The following is a 19,465-nucleotide window of genomic DNA, read 5'->3' as shown; positions in this document are numbered from 1 at the left end:
CCCAGCAATAAACAAACCCAGGAGGGATCTGAGGCCCTGGGCTAACCTGAACAAACTTCTGGAAGCTAGCAAAGGGGTAGAACCAGGGTCTACGGTCAGTACTGATGACTGACTCTCGCCTTCCTTCTGAGGGTCTGTGCCTTAACCTGGGCATCTGTATGAGAGGCTGAGTGGCGACCACACCTCCCACCAGTAGGACAGTTGTCAGCAAAGCAGCGTGGGAGAGCAGGAAACATTCCTGTATTAATAGGAGTCTGCTGTTTCCCATCTGAAAGGTGGGTCTCGAGCTGGACCTGGAACAAAGCTCTGGGTGTAGATCTAGGGCCCAGTGCAGCAGAGGCTCTTAGGAACTGAACCACAGGGCAGTGCCAGAGGGAGGAAGGTACTGTGAGCCTGACCCCGCTGATCCCATTACCATTCTCAGAGGAGGGGCACCAGGGTGGTAGGGACAGATGGGTGCCTGGCACCTGGATGTGTGGAGGCCCAGGGCCTGGGAGGAAGGGCCTGGGATGAAGGGGCTGGGGCAGGAACCCATGCTCTGTGCATGCCCTGATCTCATATGCTGGCTGGTGGGCTGCAGGAAGTCGGGGTATCAGGACTTGCCTGTGGGTGTCCCTGCCAGGTGGGTGTAGGACCAGGAACTGGAATGTGGACGCACCTCCAGAGGCCTCCTGAGCCTGAGCCCAGATGGGCTCCCTTCCTAGTGGAGGTGTCACTGAATTTATAAAGGCTTGTTCCACAGTGGACAGGACCCAGGATCTGGCTGCTGGAAGCATGTTTAGCAGTGATCCACAATCTCATTGCCTCCCAGGCACTAGAAGAGCTGCAAGGCATCTAAACACTGATATGTTTAAAGGAGGTTCCAGTATTGGGGGTAGTTTTTGCTTAATTATTTTAGTAAATATAGTATGTTCAAATTTTTCTACAATGAACTGGTATTCTTGAACAATAAAAAATACTTAAAAATGGTAGGAAATAAAAGCTTTCTGCTATATTTAAATATTGTGGGTGGGGTCTCTTCTTTTCTTTTTAAAATGTAGTCACCATTGCCCCTCCGGCGTGGCTCAGTGGTTGAGCATCGGCTTATGAACTAGGAGGTCACAGTTTGATTCCCAGTTGGGGCACATGCCCAAGTTGTGGGCCCAATGCCCAGTAGGGGGGCATGTAGGAGATAGCTGATTAATGATTCTCTCACCATCAATGTTTCTATTTTTCCCTCTCCTCTGAAATCAATAAAAATATTTTTTTAAATAAAATATAATCACTGTGCTGTACATTATTTATCTTATACTGTAACTGGAAGTTTGTACCATTTGACCAGCTTCATCCATTTCACTCACCCACCCACTCCAAGCAATCTGTTCACTGTATCTATGAATTTTTTGTTAGTTTGTTTTAGATTACACATAAAAGTGACATCACATAGTATTGGCCTTTCTTTATCTAACATAATTCACTTAGCATAATGCCCTCAAGATCTATCCATGTTGTTGCAAATGGCAGGATTTCCTTTTATATTACTGGATAATATTCCATTATATACATCACATCCCCTTTAAGCATTCAACAACATGGGCACTTAGGTTGCTCCCATGTCTTGGCTATCTATCTATCTACCTATCTATATAATCTAATAAAAGAGAAACATGCAAATTGACTGCACTTTCACTACACCACAAGCCATGCCCACCAGCCAATCAGAGCAACTATATGCAAATTAACCCAATCCAGATGGCGGCGGCAGCCATGGAGCTGGAGCAAGCAGGAGGCTTGGTTGCCCCAGTGATGGAGGAAGCCAAGCTTCCCGCCTGCCCTGGCTGGCTGTGGCCTCTGCTCAAGGCAACAAAGTTTCAATTATAGAAGATAAATAAATCCCAGATACCTGCTTCCAGCCAGCCTCCACTGGGAGTTTGGGTGGCTGGGGGCCATGGCCAGCCTGCAAACAGCCATCAGCCCCTCACCCAGGATGGCCACACCCTCATGGGGTGAGGGTCCTGCTGGGGGGCTTGGCCAGCCTGCAAACAGCCATCAGCCCCTCACCCAGACTAGACAGGCACCCCAGCAGGACCCCCCCAACCCTGAAGAGGGTGTGGCCAGCCTGAAAATGGCCCTCAGCACCTCACCCAGGCTGTCCAGGCACCCCAGTGGGGACCCCCCACCCTGAAGAGGCTGTGGCTAGCCTGCAAAGAGCCATCAGCCCCTCACCCAGGCTGGCTAGGTACCCTAGTGGGGACCCCTACCCTGAAGGGGCTGTGGCCAGCCTGCAAACAGCCATCAGCCCCTTACCCAGGCTGACCAGGCACCCCAGTGGGACCCCAACCCTGAAGGAACTGTGGCCAGCCTGCAAACAGCCATCAGCCCCTCACCCAGGCTGGCCACACCCCCATGGGGTGAGGGCCCCTGCTGGGGGGACTTGGCCAACCTGAAAACAAACCTCACCTCCTCTCCCAGGCTGGCCAGGCACCCCAGCAGGACCCCCACCCTGATCTGGGACACACTTCAGGGCAAACCAGCCGGCCCCCATCCGTGCACCAGGCCTCTTTCCTATATAATAAAAGGGTAATAGGCAAATTGACCCTAACAGCAGAATGACTGGGAATGACTGGTCACTATGACACACACTGACCACCAGGGGGCAGACGCTCAATGCAGGAGCTGCCCCCTGGTGGTCAGTGCGCTCCCATAGGGGGAGCTCTGCTCAGTCACAAGCCATGTTGATGGCTGCCAGTACAGCGGTGGTGGTGGGAGCCTCTCCCGCCTCCTCAGCAGCGCTAAGGATGTCCAACTTCAGCTTAGGCCTGCTCCCCACTGGCAAGTAGGCATCCCTGAGGGCTCCAGGGCTCCCAGGCTGCCAGAGGGATGTCTGACTGCCAGCTTAGGCCCAATCCCCTGGGGAGCAGGCCTAAGCAAGCAGGTGGTTATCCCCCTAAAAGACAAAGACCAGGTAGGGAGCAGAGAACATGTTATGAGGTCATGAACACAGAGAGTGTTGCTGGAAGGTCAATGCCTGCTAAGGACATAATGCAAGTAACCTTGCCTTCTGCCAGTGATAGTTCATCAAAGAGGCCAATTTAAAATAAGGCACTGCCTGCAGTAGGTAAAAGGAAGAAGCGAAGGTCTGATAAAGCTGTAGGCATTGGATGTCTGATGAGACTACAGGCATTGGGTAAATAAAGGACACACACTCCCTTCCTCTGGGATATGTGCACAGCTGGGAGGTAGTGTAACTGGATAGCCAATGGGTCCAGGCTGCCTGTCACTACTTGAGCCAATTAAGCAGAGTCAGGGTTGGATCATGTATGAGTGTTTATCCCAATAATGCTGGCAGTATAGGAGAACATCCACAAAAATCTGCTCTACTTGAGGAGAAGGACAAAGATTACATGGGAAAGTAAGAATTATAGGTATGGGAAAGTAGAAAAGGTATAATGGTTACAGGCAATGCAATCTGGGGGGTCACAGAGGGCAGGTACTTCTGGTTTCCTCCAGGACCAGATTACAGGCAATAGGGGCTGGAGGCTGCAAAAGCCCGGCACCTCTACTGAGGCCAGATTATTAATCTAGGCAATTCTCAGAAAAGGAGGATGGACTGCATTCCCATGTTAGCTCCCATGTCCCAGGACGTACAACTTGCAGCCAGATCAGAATGTTCTTTCTCTAAACAGAACAGATCACAGGTAACAGAGCATGATTAATATTTCTTATAATTATAACCAGCCCCCATTATTGTATTTCTGCCCCTAACAGTAGATCCAGCCTTCTCTAGGGTTCCTATGTAGGAACAGTTTGAGGAGGACCCTCAGCTCTGAGTCCTGCACCATCCCAATTTGTGAGGGCAGGCCAGCAGTGCTCCCACCATGCTCTCTGCTCCTAGATTCATTGCAGAAAGCTTGGCTTTCTTCCAGTGCTTTTTGGGATTGTGGCAAAGAACCTGACTCCTTTCCTCACATATTTTAGCGGAGGTTCGGTCACCAACACAAGAATACAACTTTCAGGTGATCACTCTCCAGTGTTTCTTTCAGACTCAGAGGAACCATGTGCTAGAGAAGATTCCTCATCTCACTGGCTTTCCTTCCCTAAAATGTGACCATAGATTTGAAATCGATGTCAACATAAGAAACATTCGGACTTGTGAAGACTTTTTTGTGTTTATTTGAGCCAAACTGTAGACAATTGCTGGGAAGCAAAACCTCAGGGGGTTGAGATAATGTTCCAGAGAATGGCAGTTTTGCACCTTGTTTTATATATTACAATCAAAAAAGGAGACATAAGTGGGTTACATGAAATGCATTGGTAATAGATTAGGGAGGCAGGAGAAAGCAAAGTGGGGAAATATATGGAAGTGGATGAAAAGTAAAATAATAAGCATATTTCTTTTATTTAGGTGGGTATAGGTAAGTTAAGAATAAACAATTAACTCAATAACGATGAGGTAATTTTCGGTCTTTACAGAGTGGTGCTTGTGCTTTGAGGGGTCTGGAAAAAGGAAAATTACTTTGACATTCCAAAATATGTTATTGTAGATGCAAAAGACAATAGACAGGTTTAATTAAGGTAAATATTGACCTTTGTCAGGCAAGATGCTGGACTAGGACATGACTAGCTGCCATAAACTGCTTTTAGTTTAAAAGTTTTCATTTCAGACCATCCTTGTGGTTATTTTAGTTTTCTGAATTTGTAAGGCCACTCACTATACAGGCCTCCCCTGAGGTTGTTAGTTTAGCATGTGGCCCCTTTTCATCCACACATCTCCCTTTTGGTCATAAATCAATCCAAAGGATGCATTGATGATCAACATTTTGGTTGGATAATGGGGTCCCATGGTCCTAGGAAGGCTCATTCCTAGGAAGTCCCAGTGTTAGCATTTGTCCTGCTGAACATGGTGGACTGCTGGGAATGGGACAAGACTATAAAGTTAGATGGCATTCACAGTTGAATTATTATTTAAAATAAAAAGGCAACGAAAGGAAGAATGAAAGAAAGAAAGAAAGAAAGAAAGAAAGAAAGAAAGAAAGAAAGAAAGAAGAAGAAGAAGAAGAAAGAAAGAAAGAAAGAAGGAAGGAAGAAAGAAAGGAGAAGAAGAAGAAGAAGAAGAAGAAAGAAGAAGAAGAAAGAAGAGAGGAAGAGGAAGGAAGGAGGAGGAGAAGAAGGAAGGAGGAAGAGGAAGGAAGAAAGAAAGAAAGAAAGAAAGGGAAGTCAGGTGAATGGGAGGCAGTCAGAACCTATGTGAGCTTGTTAAAAAAAATATTCTGGATCATATCTAATTTTTCAACTATCATAATCTGAGTCTTATTGCTGCTTATCTTAAGTTTTGTTTTTCTGCATCTAGTATAACATTTACATGCCAGGAACAAAAGCATCAGTATTAAACCAGTAACACTGATTAGGAACAGAAAATGTCTAATTTTCTAGACAAAGAAGGATCTAAGGGGAACAAGCATCCCAGTCAATTGAAAAACCCTTTACATGTGTTATCATTATTTTTTATTAAGCTAGTTATATGTTTTCCTTCTTCATACACTGTCACTTGTACCTTATGATATGTTTGGCCAGGTAAATGAAGACTTTCTACTATTTAATTATACAGAAGCTCTAATTTTTCTCCTAGCCAGTTAGTTGTAATAGAAATGACTTCATAGGGAGGATTAATTTCAATTTCCCAATACTTTGGATTTTCAGTATCAATATCATAGATTTTATTAACCTTAGGCAAAGTTATTCTGCCTATAATTTCATATTGTTTTCACTATGAAATCATAAGGAGGATAATAACAATATAAAAATTATTTTATGGAAGGCAGATTAAAAATGGCAGTGGAGTAAGTCAATGCTGCATGGACATGCTCCCAGAACCAAATTGGAATTACAACTAAAATACAGAAAAACTTTCTGAATAATCAACAGAAGACTCACTGAAGAGACCCCTGATAACAGAGGACCTAAAGTGAAGACCACATAGAGCAGTGGTTCTCAACCTTCTGGCCATTTAAATACAGTTCCTCATGTTGTGACCCAACCATAAAATTATTTTCATTGCTACTTCATAACTGTAATGTTGCTACTGTTATGAATCGTAATGTAAATATCTGATATGCAGGATGGTCTTAGGCAACCCCTGTGAAAGGGTCGTTCGACTGCCAAAGGGGTCGCAACCCAGAGGTTGAGAACCGCTGACATAGAGACTGGTAGGAAGGGTGGAGGTGCAAAAGGGCTAGCCGGGCTCCCACAAATAGCAACTGAAGTTCCGGAGAGATGTCTCAGCTGTCAGGGGATCCCACTGAGAAATCTGAGGTATAATCCCCAAGCTGGGCCCCCCAGCGAAGAGCATCAGAACTGAGAAGGGTACCCACAAAATACCTGGCTATGAAAAGCAACAGGGTTGCAGTCTGCCAGGAAGAGATGGCTAGAAATTTAGGCATCCTCTTAAAGGGTCAACACACAAAATTCCCTGTAGAGCCACCCACCTTGTGCTCTGGCAGAGGGAGGGTTGGGTGGACTGGAGCTGTTTGAGCAAAAGCCAGGATCAAAGGTTCTGAGGTTAGAGCTCAGAAGGCAAAACTCCAGTTTCCTGTGCTGAGTCATTCCCTCATCCTGGGAAGGCCATCCTTCTCACCCAGGATGTACAGGCAACCTTGCCTGGGGGGAAAACAGTTGATTCACCCTATTGGAAAACACCTTGCCCTTAGTGTGGAGTTGCTCAGGCCCATTAAGAGACTGACAGTAACAATTTCCAGGCAGAAGCAATTGCCCCACCCTGTTGGAAAAAAACTCTTGCCACACCTGTGGACAATTGTCTGAGGGCAATTCAAGACAAAATCTTATCAGTCTGTAGACAGAGGCGGTCTTGGAAAGCTTTGAATTTTGCCTGATCTAATTAATCTGAAACCATGTTTGACACTGCCTTGCCCTAGAGATTGAGAGGCATAGCATATATACCTAATACATACTCACGAGCCCAAACAGGCAGCCAAAATGAGGGTACAAAGAACCCCCAAATGAAAGAACAAGAGAATTCTCCAGAATAAGAGATAAATGAAATGGAGATAAGGAATTTATCTGATGCAGAGTTAAGAATAATGATAGTAAAAATGCCCAACATCATGAGAAAAGATATAGTAACTATGAAAACAAAAATAAAGAATTACATAGCAAAAATAAAGAACACATTGGAAGGAATACACAGCAGGTTAGGGGAATCTTAGGATCACATCAGTTAATTAAAAGAAAGGATTGAAAAAATCACTCAATGAGAGAACCAAAAAGAAAAAACAACTTAAGGGAGCTGTGGGACAATGTGAAATGTAACAATGTAACAATATAACAATATTCAGATAGAAGGTATGTTAGAAGAGGCAGAAAGGGTGAAATTGATAGAGAATGAGTTTGAAGAAATAATGGCAGAAAACTTCCCTGACCTGATAAAGGAAAAAGTTACAGAAGTCCAGGATGCACAGAGAACCCCAAGCAAGAAGGACCCAAACAGGCCCACACCTAAACACATCATAATTAAAATGAAAAAAATTAAAGACAAAGAGAGAATGTTAAAGGCAGCAAGAGAAAAGCTAACTGCTACCTATAAAGGAGCTCCAATAAGGCTGACACCTGATTTCTCATCAGAAACTCTACAGGCCAGAAAGGAATGGCCTGAAGTACTCAAGGTAATGGAAAGCAAGGATCTGAGACCAAGATTACTATATCCAGCAAGGCTATGATTCAAAATAGATGGTCAAATAAAGAGCTTCCCAGACACAAAAAAAAGGCTAACGGAGCACATCACCACCAAGCCAGTATTACAAGAAATGCTAAAGGGACTGCTATAATGAAAAGAAGAAATAGAGAAACCTAGACATACAGAATTAAAATAGCAATAAATAATACCTATCAATAATAACCTTAAATGCCCTACCTGGTTTGGCTCAGTGGTAGTTTTAGAATATCCTGGGAATTTTATAATTGTCCATTGTTTAGGTTATTGTATGGTATTTTAAAATTCTGTAACTAGTTTTCCATTTTTTATGGACTGTCCTGAGGAAGTTAAGAAGCCTCTCTGTTTACATAACATTCCAAAGTCATAAGCTACACCAAATGCATAGTGACTATTAGTGTGAATGTTGACTATTTGATTTTTGGCCAGTTGACAAGTTGAATTAGAGTAACTTGTTTAGCTTGTTGGGCAGATCTGACTTCAGGCACATAAGAACATTCAGTTATGTCTACCATGGAAGATAATGCATATCCAGCTTGGTAATGTTCCTATTTATTTTTCAGATAAGGTTTATCTGTGAACTAAATTAAGTCAGTATTATCAATAAGAGTTTCCTGAAAATCATTCCTTCCTAGGATGAAGAAGTGGTCAGTAAACTAAATACAATTCTAGGTGTCTTTTTTTTTTTTTTTGTAAAGAGGATAACAAAATTTTGTAGGGTTAAGGCAATTAAAATAATTGCCTGAGTTAAAATAATATTATGTGTAGAAAGTAGGAGCATTTTTTGAGAAGTCAATCGACTGACAGAGATGTGTTGAGTGTGATGAGAGTTCAGTTAAGATTCGACAGAATGAGGAACAAAAATAGTTAATGGAGAGCCTAATAGGGATGGAGCCTTTTCCTACTGAATGTAGTTGCTGACTATAATATCCCATAGGTCTATGATGATCTCCATGTTTCTGAATTAGAACTCCTAAAGCATTTCCTTTACTTTCATGTGTGAAAAGGAAGGAGGAAAGTTTATGATTTGGATGTCCCAGAGCAGGAGTTTTAGACAATACTTCTTTTAGAAGCTCTACAGCTTGTTTCCCTCTGGTGTTTTATTTAATTGGATTAGGTTGATTTGATTTTATATATACTTTTTATTAACTTCAAGGAGGAAGGGAGAGGGAGAGAAAAATAGCAACATCAATGATGAGAAAGAATCATTGATTGGCTGCTTCCTGCAGGCCCCTACTGGAGATCAAGCCTGAAACCTAGGCATGTGCCCTGACCTGGAATGGAACCATGATCTCCTGGTTCCTAGGTTGATCCTCAACCACTCAGACACACTGGTCGGGCTGATTTGACTTTAATAGGCATATAGAGGCTGGGCTATTAATGAAAAGTTTGGAACCCAAGTTTGACGATATCCAATCAAACCCAGGAACCTTCTACGTTGTGTTTTTGTTTTTGGAAGAAGGAAAGATAGGATTCCTCTAAGTCTTACAGAGTTCATTTGTAGTGCATCTTTAGATATGAGATGGCCAAGGTATTTTTCTTGAGGTAAGCAAAATTGAAACGTATCCTTTGAGGCCTTATGTCCTTTTATAGCTAGTTGCTCCAATAGGGAAATTGTGCCATTTGGGGCATAAAAGTAAGTCATTCATATACTATATTAGAGGGGAATTTCTCAGAAATTTAACATCTTATATATATAAAACCCTAAGTGACCGGTTGTCCGTTCGACCGGTCGCTATGACATGCACTGACCACCAGTGGACAGACACTTAATGCAGGAGCTACCAAGCGACAGCAACTTTGCAGAGTGCCCTCTTGCACTCCCGGATCCCTCGGGGGATGTCTGACTGCTGGTTTTGGTCCGATCCCCACGGGCCAGGCTAAGGAACCCCACCTGCCGGAGAGACCCCGCTCACTCTGCAAACGCCCTTTGAGCCCTGGCACTGCCCCAGGTGCAGCCAGCTGGGGAGGGACCGTAGGAGGTTGGCTCCAGGGCATATCTGGCCAGTCTTGCCCAGTCCTGCCCTGCTGGCCACCTAATTAATTTCCTTTCAATGTGCATGAATCCATGCACCAGGCCTCTGGCTATTTATATTAGTTTTTAATAATTGGAAGAAATAGGTTGGACTTTTGGTTTATCCCTGGGGCATTACAGTCCAAGTAAGTTGTAGATTTTCACAGGTGAAGGCAAAGAGATATTGACTATCTTTTTCTACTAGAATTCTGAAGAAGACAGTACATAAATCTATTATTGAAAAATAATGGCAGTTTACAGAAATGGCTGATAAAAAAGTATGTGGATTTTGAACCACAGGTTGTGTGGGTATAACTATTTTACTTTCGTTCTGAGATTCCACATAAATTTTTATTCTTTGCAATTTTTTTATTGGAAGTTAGGAGAATTACAGGGGCTTGTATATGAAATTATAAGTCTGCTTGTGAAGTAATCTTACATAATGGGATTAATTACAGCTAGTGTATTAGGTCTTAAATGATATTGGTGAATATTTGGCAGAGGCAAAATATTGTCAATAGTTACTTTAAAAGGAGTGGCTGACTTGATTTTGCCAGTATCTGTACTGGAAAGGGCCCAAAGTGGTATTGGAATATCCAGTAACAAATGTTGAGTTTCAAGATTATTTTCCTCTGGTGGAAGTTTCTTTAAAATCATTATTTTTCCAATTGATTTAGCATTTGATTAATTTGGTTCTAAATACATTCCACCCTTCCAGGAAAAGGATATGTGGGCATTATAGATTTTAAGAAAATCTCTCCATATCAGGTAAATCAGGGCCCATTGGACCAGTAAAAATATGTGTTGCCCCATAACATTCCTTAGTTGAAAGGTGACAGGTTTTGGTTTTAAAATTGTCATTGTTTGGATATCCCTGGCATTTGCACAGAAGCTTTACTCTGAGGGAAAGGGAAACTTAGTTGGGTAGCGTTAAGAATAAACAAAGTAGCCCCAGTATCTACAAGGGCCTTAGTAACTTCCCCTTTTAGGATAATTTCAATTTCTTCTAAAGTATTAGCAAGGAGAAATCCTATAAGCAGCCATATGTTTGTTTGTTTTTTCTTTGTAAATGCCATTTCAGTGTTCTGCAATCTTTCTTATGGTGACCTGGCTTTCCACAGTAAAAACAGACTCCTTTCTCCCCTGTCTAAGAGACTTCTGAGTATATTTGATTTGGTTGTTTAATTGTTGGAGGTGTAAGTTCATAATTTTGTCAGTTTTATTTTATTTTTTTCTCTTTTGAATAGTTTTGATAGTTGATTGGCCAGAATAGCCAATTAATTAGCATGGGAGGTCTGTCAGTTCAATTTGTGTTATTTGATCAAAGTTACAAGCTCTTCATCTAGTCCTTCCATAAATGCCAAATTCAGTAAGGGATCATTTTGATGATCCTTAAAATCTTCTGGAGACAGACCTGAGTATTGTTTGAAAGTTTTTTCAAAATGGTCAAAGAAATCAAGCACCCTTTTGTCAGGCTTTCTTTTACTTTGCTGGATCTGGGTCCAGTCCATTTTCAGAGAAAAAATCTCATGTATGGCTTGATGAAGCTGGTGAGCTAATTCTCTGCATTTTTCCCTGTGTGTCTCTCTCGGTTTAAAAAAATCCTCTGCAGGAGTATGCCAGCTCACCTTATTCTGTTGCCTTGCTCTCAGAAACCAGTAGGTATATTAACTGGAATAGCCAGGATCATATGTTCTAGCAGTTCCATCAAATTCCTTTGCAAACCCACCAGCGTCTTGGCTGGAGCAGGCCAGGGAAATCTTTAGTTAGATTTCTTAATTCTGTTCTAGTCCAGGAAGATATACAATTGCTGGATCCCCTCTACCTGAGACAGGCTTTTCTCTGAAAGGAGCTGCTAGAATTCCTGCTTTATCTTTCTCTGAATTTGTATTCTCATTTTTCTCTAGGTCAGTAGGGAGTGGAAGTGAAGGAGATATAGAAGGAGAAGGAAGAAGGGAGGTTGAGGGCAAGTCTGCACAAGGCAGCTTAGAAAACAAAGGATATAGTGGAGAAGCTGTAGAAGGAGGAGAAATGGGATCTTGGCATTTATTGGCTTCAGAAACCTTCTTTAGTTAAGAGACAGTCTCTAAAGTTTTTTACTAACTTCCTTCAAGGAGGATATTTTATCTGAGCCTCTCCTAGAAGCTTCTCATTTCCAATCAAGATAAGCTTCCCATTCATCTTATTTAATTTTAGAGCCGTTTTTTTCTAATTGAGTGTGTAGGGAAAAAATCAGTTTGGAGTTGTCAAAATTCCCCACTTTGGCCATTTCAAGTTGATATCATTTTTAGTTAAAATTTTCCAATTTCTATAGATACTTGCAAGTTGAGATTCCATATGAATTGTATGTTTCTTGGGGGCATATTAATGAGGGGTTGGGATTCTTTGGGTTTATTGACTTTAGAGGCACAATTTTCCATTTTAATTTTAGTCTTTCTCTCAATATCTATGGAGTTTAAGAAAAATTTCTCAGGACTCTATGTAGTGGGTCAAAGTGTGCTGCTTATGGGTTGTGCTTCATGAGGCTCTCACTCCTCAAGTCATATTCAACCCTCTTAAGTGTCTTAGTTTCTCTCCCAGCTGTCTCAAACAACCAGAAGGGCTCAGGGCGCCGGGAGACCAACCCTCATGGGCACTTCTCCAGGGAAGCCTGTCAGTTTAATTACAGTGAGTTGGAATTTCCCTATGGAGTGGCGGCAGGTGGTAAGAAATGACTATTGATATCTCCACAAGTATTCTTTTTTTAAAAATTAAATCTTTATTGTTCAGATTATTACAGTTGTTCCTCTTTTTTTCCCCCCATAGCTCTCCTCCACCCAGTTCCCACCCCACCCTCTGCCCTTACCCCTCCCACTGTCCTCATCCATAGGTGTACGATTTTTGACCAGTCTCTTCCTGCACCCCCACACCCCTTTCCCCCCAAGAATTGTCAGTCCACTCCCTTTCCATGCCCTTGGTTCTATTATATTCACCAGTTTACTCTGTTCATCAGATTTTTTATTCACTTGATTTTTAGATTCACTTGTTGATAGATATGTATTTGCTGTTCATAATATTTATCTTTACCTTTTTCTTCTTCCTCTTCTTAAAGAATACCTTTCAGCATTTCATATAATGCTGGTTTGGTGGTGATGAACTCCTTTAGCTTTTTCTTATCTGTGAAGCTCTTTATCTGACCTTCACTTCTGAATGATAGCTTTGCTGGATAAAGTAATCTTGGTTGTAGGTTCTTGCTATTCATCACTTTGTATATTTCTTGCCACTCTCTTCTGGCCTGCATAGTTTCTGTTGAGAAATCAGCTGACAGTCATATGGGTACTCCCTTGTAGGTAACTGACTTTTTTTCTTTTGCTGCTTTTAAGATTCTCCCTTTGTCTTTTGCTCTTGGCATTTTAATTATGATGTGTCTTGGTGTGGTACTCTTTGGATTCCTTTTGTTTGGGGTTCTCTGCGCTTCCTGGACTTGTAAGTCTATTTCTTTCACCAGGTAGGGGAAGTTTTCTGTCATTATTTCTTCAAATAGGTTTTCAATATCTTGCTGTCTCTCATCTTCTGGCACCCCTATAATTCGGATGTTGGTACGCTTGAAGTTGTCCCAGAGGCTCCTAATACTATCTTCATATTTTTGGATTCTTTTTTCATTTTGCTTTTCCAGTTGGGTGTTTTTTGCTTCTTGTATTTCAAATCTTTGACTTGATTCTTGGGATCCTCTTGTCTGCTGTTGGATCTCTGCATATTATTCTTTATTTCAGTCAGTGTATGCTTAATTTCTAGTTGGTCTTTTTTCATATCCTCCAGGGTCTCACTAAATTTATCGGCAGTTTCCAGAAAATTCTTGAAAAACCTTATAACTGTGGTTTTGAACTCTATATCCAGTCATTTGCTTTCCTCCATTTCTGTAATTTGTGACCTGTTTCTTTGTCTCTGCATTTTTTTATGCTTCCCTGTGTTGGTAGAGTGGCTTTGTGTGCTAGGTGTCCTATAGGGCCCAGTGGCTCAGCCTCCCCTATTACCTGAGATGGACACTCTTATTGCACCCCCTTGTGGGCTTTGTGCACAGTCTTGTTGTAGTTAAGCCTTGATTGTTGTAGGTATCACTGGGAGGAATTGACCTCCAGGCCAATTGGCTGTGAGAACCAGCTGTGTCTGCAGTGGAAGAACTTCTGTGCTGAAAACACCCTTATAATAAGGGCAAGACTTGCTTCAGTGGGGCTTTGGTGCTCACTGAGTCTGCCCCCTGAGTGTGTCCCTTATGGATCTGAGGAGTTGTAATCTGGATGGTCCCACTCCGACCACTGGGTACACTGGCTCTTAGATCTGAGTAGGTGCTAATTTAGCCTCTGCCTGAGGCTACCCAGCAGGAGCTATGGAGAGATCTGCAGATTCCCCTTCCTTTTTTGGGGGGGTTTGGAGGTGCCCAGATGAGGCCCAGCTGTGAAGCAATGCAAGCTGCTGTGGGGCCTTGGGCCTTCTCTTGGAAGTTCTGGGTCTGTCTGGCCCAGCTGCAATTTGTTAGGTAATATTCAGATTGCAAAGGGCCAGGGCATTCATATGCAAAAGTCTCTGCCGCAGCTTGGGTGGGGCAGGGTCTCAGGGAATCAACAGGGTGGAGCAAGCAGCTATGGCTGATCCTCAGCCCTGCCCTAAGGGGCCCTGTGTCTCAGTGTCCTGGTAATTGCTGCAAGCACCTCTGAGGGAAAGCCGCCCTCAAGTTCTGAGTTCTGCCTGCTGCCAGACAGTCCAGTTTCTCCCTGTATAAGTCCTGGGTCCCCAGAGACTTCCCAGAACTGGAGTTCAGAGCAGTCGAGAGCTTGTGACTCCCTCCCGATTCAAAAAGACAGCCGAGTCCTCAGGTGCCAGCCCCTTTCCACGTGCGCGCTCGAGCCTCAGTACCTCTGCACTTTACATCCGAAGCTCCTCTGAGTCTCAGTGTGCTTTTCTCTTTCCTTCTAGTTGTAGAATTTCCACTCAGCCAGCCTTCCTGTAGTTCTGGATAATGTTCATTTTGTCTTTTTGTTGTATTTTTGAAGTTGTTGTGGGAGGCAGCAATTTCCAGTGTTTACCTATGCCGCCATCTTGGTTTCTCCTCCTCACCTAAGAAAACCAGAGATTTGGGCTGGAGGGAGGGTGTGCCCCTTATCTTTGGAGCTGAACAAATTCAGCTCTCATTTATATAGCAAAGCGTTTTTTGTTTGTTTGTTTGTTTGTTTGTTTGTTTGTTTTTTGCTCAGACTCTCAGAAAGCAATTCCAATTGAAAAGTGGAAATCAAAATGGGCCACCCATTTCAACTTCTGTCCTTTAGTGCCACCTCAAGGATTTTCTAACAATAGTTTAAATAAAGTCAGGCCTTCTACCACCAGCAGGGGAAGATCCTGGATTCAGGAGACAATTTACCCACGTTCACCTGATGCAGTCAGTGGGAAGCTGGCGGGGCTCAATGGGCTCATTGCTGCATCCTAGCACAAGTGTTCCTGGGTGAGCTTTTCTGGAATCCTGCCAACTATGTCAAGTAAATGTCGATGTAAGAAACATTCACACCTGTGAAGAATTTTTGTGAGTTTATTTGAGCCAAACTGTTGACAATTGCAGGGAAGCAAAGTCTCAAGTGACTGAGATAATGCCCCAGAGAATGGCAGCTTTGTCCCTTATTTTATACATTACAATCAAAAGAGGAGACATAAAGGGGTTAAATGACATCCACTGGTTATAGATTAGTGAGGTGGGAGACAGCAAAGCAGGGAAAGCTCACTAAATATGTAAAGCTAAAAATAAATATAAATATAATACATAGATATAGTAAAGAGCTGATAATTTCTGATCATAAGATTTTAAAAATAGCTAACTGATAAATAAATAACTGATAGGGGGCAGCTGACTTTGGGCAACCTTATTCCGAGGCCCCAGGTCATTGCTGACGAAAGCTAGATAAATTCGCATGAGAAGTTTAAGGAAAGTGCTCCCTCCAATGCCAGAGCTCAACAGTTATGACGCTATTTCAACCAGTCTGTGGCTTGTGCCATAGCACATACAACAAGCCCCACCGTTTTTGCTTCCCTGGTGCCGGAGGTACTCTGGGAAACAGGGGCTGACACTGGGACTTGCAATGCAGAGCAGTGGCCTTGGAGACCCAGAGGCTGCCTTCTTAGCCAAGCTCCATGCTCAGAGAGTGGGATCCCCTTGAAAATGCACTATATTCTGCACAAAGGTAAGAAGTTTAATTTGGAAATACAGGCTTGGGCACCACAGAACCAAAGCCAAAAGGGACATGAGATACACATTTTTACATCTGCTTGGGGAAGGGTGGTCAGAACATTTCATTCTTTTTATACAAAGGCAAGCAGTTCAAGCACCTAGAGCAGTGATTCCCAAAGTGGGCGCTACCGCCCCCCGGTGGGCGCTGCAGCGATCCAGGGGGGCGGTGATGGCCACAGGTGCATTTGGGGGCGATGAGTAACTGCTATTAAAATTTAAAAACAATTAATTTCCAGGGGCTGAGTAATATTTTTTCTGGAAAGGGGGCGGTAGGCCAAATAAGTTTGGGAACCACTGACCTAGAGGTACCCATCCACCCTGAGATACTGAACCTCAGTCCCTTATCAGGAAGGCAACTGTTCACCAAACCCCAGGGACAGAGTAGCAAGGGCTGAGGGAGGGGTTCTATCACCCTGTCACTCCTGCTCCTTCCTCTCCCCCACCCCAAACCCACCCTGTAATACACATACTTTCTCTCCCTTTCCTAGGGGCCATTGCCATTTCCAAAGTCAATGTAAGATCTTCAGAAGAATTGTGGGAAGTTCTTATCCTGTGAGTTATCTAAGTAATATGATGGGCAAAGTCTTTTAGATCATTTACTGGGTGATTCTTGGATAACTTGATGTTTGCTCATCAGCTGTAATAACTTTATTACATGGACTATCTAGCATTCATAAAATGATAACAGTGACGCACAAACGGGTAATATGATTGATTATTTTGTTTATTCCACAAACGTTTATTGAGCACCTACTATAGTCCAGAAGCTACACTAAGGTCTGGTGATATGGTGATAGAAGACATGGTCCCTGGCCTCGACATATCAGATAGATATTGTGATATTATAGAAAATATGTATATTGGTCTCTGCCTCCTGCTCCCAACACAAGCTCCTGAAACCCTTGGGAGTTCCTGGGTGGTAAGAGCACTGGGAGCAGCTTTTGTTCTAATATTTGGTCTTTGACCGCAGGTCCTGACACATGGCTCCTGACACCCCTGTCATTTCCTGGCCGAGAGCAGTGTCTTTTGTTCTCATGAAGAAACTCCAGATGGGCTCTTGGATAAAGGCTGTTCACCAGACTGACAAAGCCGTGGTTAGAAGCTTGGAGTTCTCAGCCTCACCCAGGGACAAGGGTTGAAAATGGAGTTAATCATTAACCATGATGAAGCTCCACCAAAAAAAACCATAGGATGGGACTTAGGAAGCTTCTATGTTTGCAAACATCCATACCTGGAGGGTGATGCACCCCAATCTATGGGCATACAAGCTCCTGTGCTGGGAACCCTAACAGAGCTCACCCTATGTATCTCTTCATTTGGCCATTTGTCTGTATCCTTTATCAGATCGTTTAATATACCAGTAAATGTAAGTAGGTGTTTCCCTGAGTTCTATTAACTGATCGAGCAAATTAATCAGACCTGGGGAAGAAGAAGGGTCATTGAAACCTGCAATTTGTAGCAAAATCAGACATAAGTTGTGGGTGACCTTGCAGCCTACTACTTGCAGCTGGCATCTGAAGGGGGTCAATCGTGTGTGACTGAACCTGAAATCTGTGGAATCTGACTCTATCTCCAGGTTGGAGTGCTGAGCTGAGTTAAGTTGTAGGACAGCCAGCTGGTGTAGTGGAGAACAACCCACACATTTGATGATCAGAAGGGTCAGAGCAAAGTGTTGTGTCAGAGCGAAAAACAAGAATGAGCTAAGCAGGTGACACACAGGAGGAAGGATTCTAAACTCAGCAACAGGAACACTTACAAAAGTATGCATGTTTGAGGAAACAAATAACTTACTATCACGATATCACTCAACCCGAGGCAGTTTAGGCTGATGTGGAGAGAGTGTTCCAGGGCGTGGCCCCTGTCAGACCCGCAGGCAAACTGGACCAGGGCCTGAACGGAGACTGTAATCAGTGACGGTTCTGACATAACCTAGCACCCCTCCCCTGTTGCATGCTGGTTCCTGGGACAGGCCTTTGTCCTGACCTGGTCCAGCATGTGATTTCCCATACCTGGTAGCTTTCACATGCTAGTACCCATGACTGTCCCCCCTTTATCCTATATGATTGTTTGCTCCTGCCAAGCTGTGTGGAATCCATTTTGAATTGAAGCCACCTAAGATGTATTTAATGAGCTGTGTCCATTAATAAACTATATAAATTACCAGACTGGAATGGCTAGCCAGCCGTGGGCAAACTACGGCCCGCGGGCCGGATCCGGCCCGTTTGAAATGAATAAAACTAAAAAAAAAAAAAAGACCGTACCCTTTTATGTAATGATGTTTACTTTGAATTTATATTAGTTCACACAAACACTCCATCCATGCTTTTGTTCCGGCCCTCCGGTCCAGTTTAAGAACCCTATGTCCATTAATAAACTATATAAATTACCAGACTGGAGTGGCTAGCCTCTTTCGTCTATCTTTCCCTGCCCTCTACTTACAGAGCTAGATTTTTAGTCCTGGATTCTTCACTGGGTCTGTGTATCAACAACTGGATATCTATGAAGAGCCTAATATGCGATGCCAATAAATTTCTACTTTACCTCACAGGCTACGGAGAGCCTCTGAAAAATTCTGAGCTGTGTGGTCACATAAACAGAATCATGTACTGGAAAGATTGCTCTGCAGCAATGTAGACAAATAGGATGAGGACAGGACAGAAATACCAGTGCCGCAATATTTCCAATGAAAGACACCACGTGATGAACTGGAGGCACAGAAGGAAGAGCTGCTTGAGAACAATGCAGGACAGGCCCAGGGGATTTTAGGTAGGAAAGAGAAATCCAGCATAACTTTCAGGTTACTGACTTGGACCATCGGGCGAATGGCTGACAAGCAAGATTGGGAGAACAGAAGGCAAGTGAATTTGGAAGAGAAAATGAATTTCGTTTTTGATGTGGTAAGGTTGGGGTTCCATGGAAGGTTCAGGTCTAGGCACCAATGTCATTGTGGGATTCATCAGCCAATGGATGTAGCTGAAGTCAGGTGTTGGGGAGGCTTGCCAGGGAAAGGAGGGGACCCCTAGGAATGCTAGTACATAAGGGAGAATGGCATTTCCTTGTCTTTTTCTGGCATATTTCTAAAGACCCAGGGAAAGACACAGGCTGGATAGGCCAGAAAAGCACAAGAAGAATCAGGGAGTTATTAACAAAAGCACAAAAGGAGTTTTAAAGAAAGAGCTGCTACAATAATCAAAACAGTATGGTATTAGCAGAAAAATAGACACACAGACCAATGGAACAGAACTGAGAGAGCAAAAGTATACCCTATATGGGCAACTAATTTTAGGCAAAGAAGCAAAAAACATACAATGGAGAAAGGAAAGCCTTGTCAATAGTGTTGGAAAATTTGGAAAGACACACGCAAAAGAATGAAACTAGACTGCTATTTGACACCACACACAAAAATTAACTCAAAATGGATTACAGACTTAAATAGAAGACCTGAAACAATAAAATACATATAAGAAAACATAAATACCAAACTTATGGATCT

At 43.1% G+C, this 19,465-nt stretch overlaps 1 long non-coding RNA gene across 1 annotated transcript; it reads left to right on the top strand.

The window, feature by feature from the left end:
• Positions 1 to 14,815: 14,815 nt before the first annotated feature.
• Positions 14,816 to 18,123, top strand: LOC106696596. The gene is made up of 3 exons (XR_001347541.2): positions 14,816 to 15,925; positions 16,461 to 16,524; positions 16,943 to 18,123. It is a non-coding gene; the product is annotated as an uncharacterized LOC106696596 (long non-coding RNA).
• Positions 18,124 to 19,465: the final 1,342 nt, after the last annotated feature.

The sequence above is a fragment of the Myotis lucifugus genome, unplaced genomic scaffold (genome assembly GCF_000147115.1).
Source record: "Myotis lucifugus unplaced genomic scaffold, Myoluc2.0 scaffold_21, whole genome shotgun sequence".
Classification (NCBI taxonomy): Eukaryota; Metazoa; Chordata; class Mammalia; order Chiroptera; family Vespertilionidae; genus Myotis; species Myotis lucifugus.
This window is presented reverse-complemented; position numbering and strand designations above follow the sequence as displayed.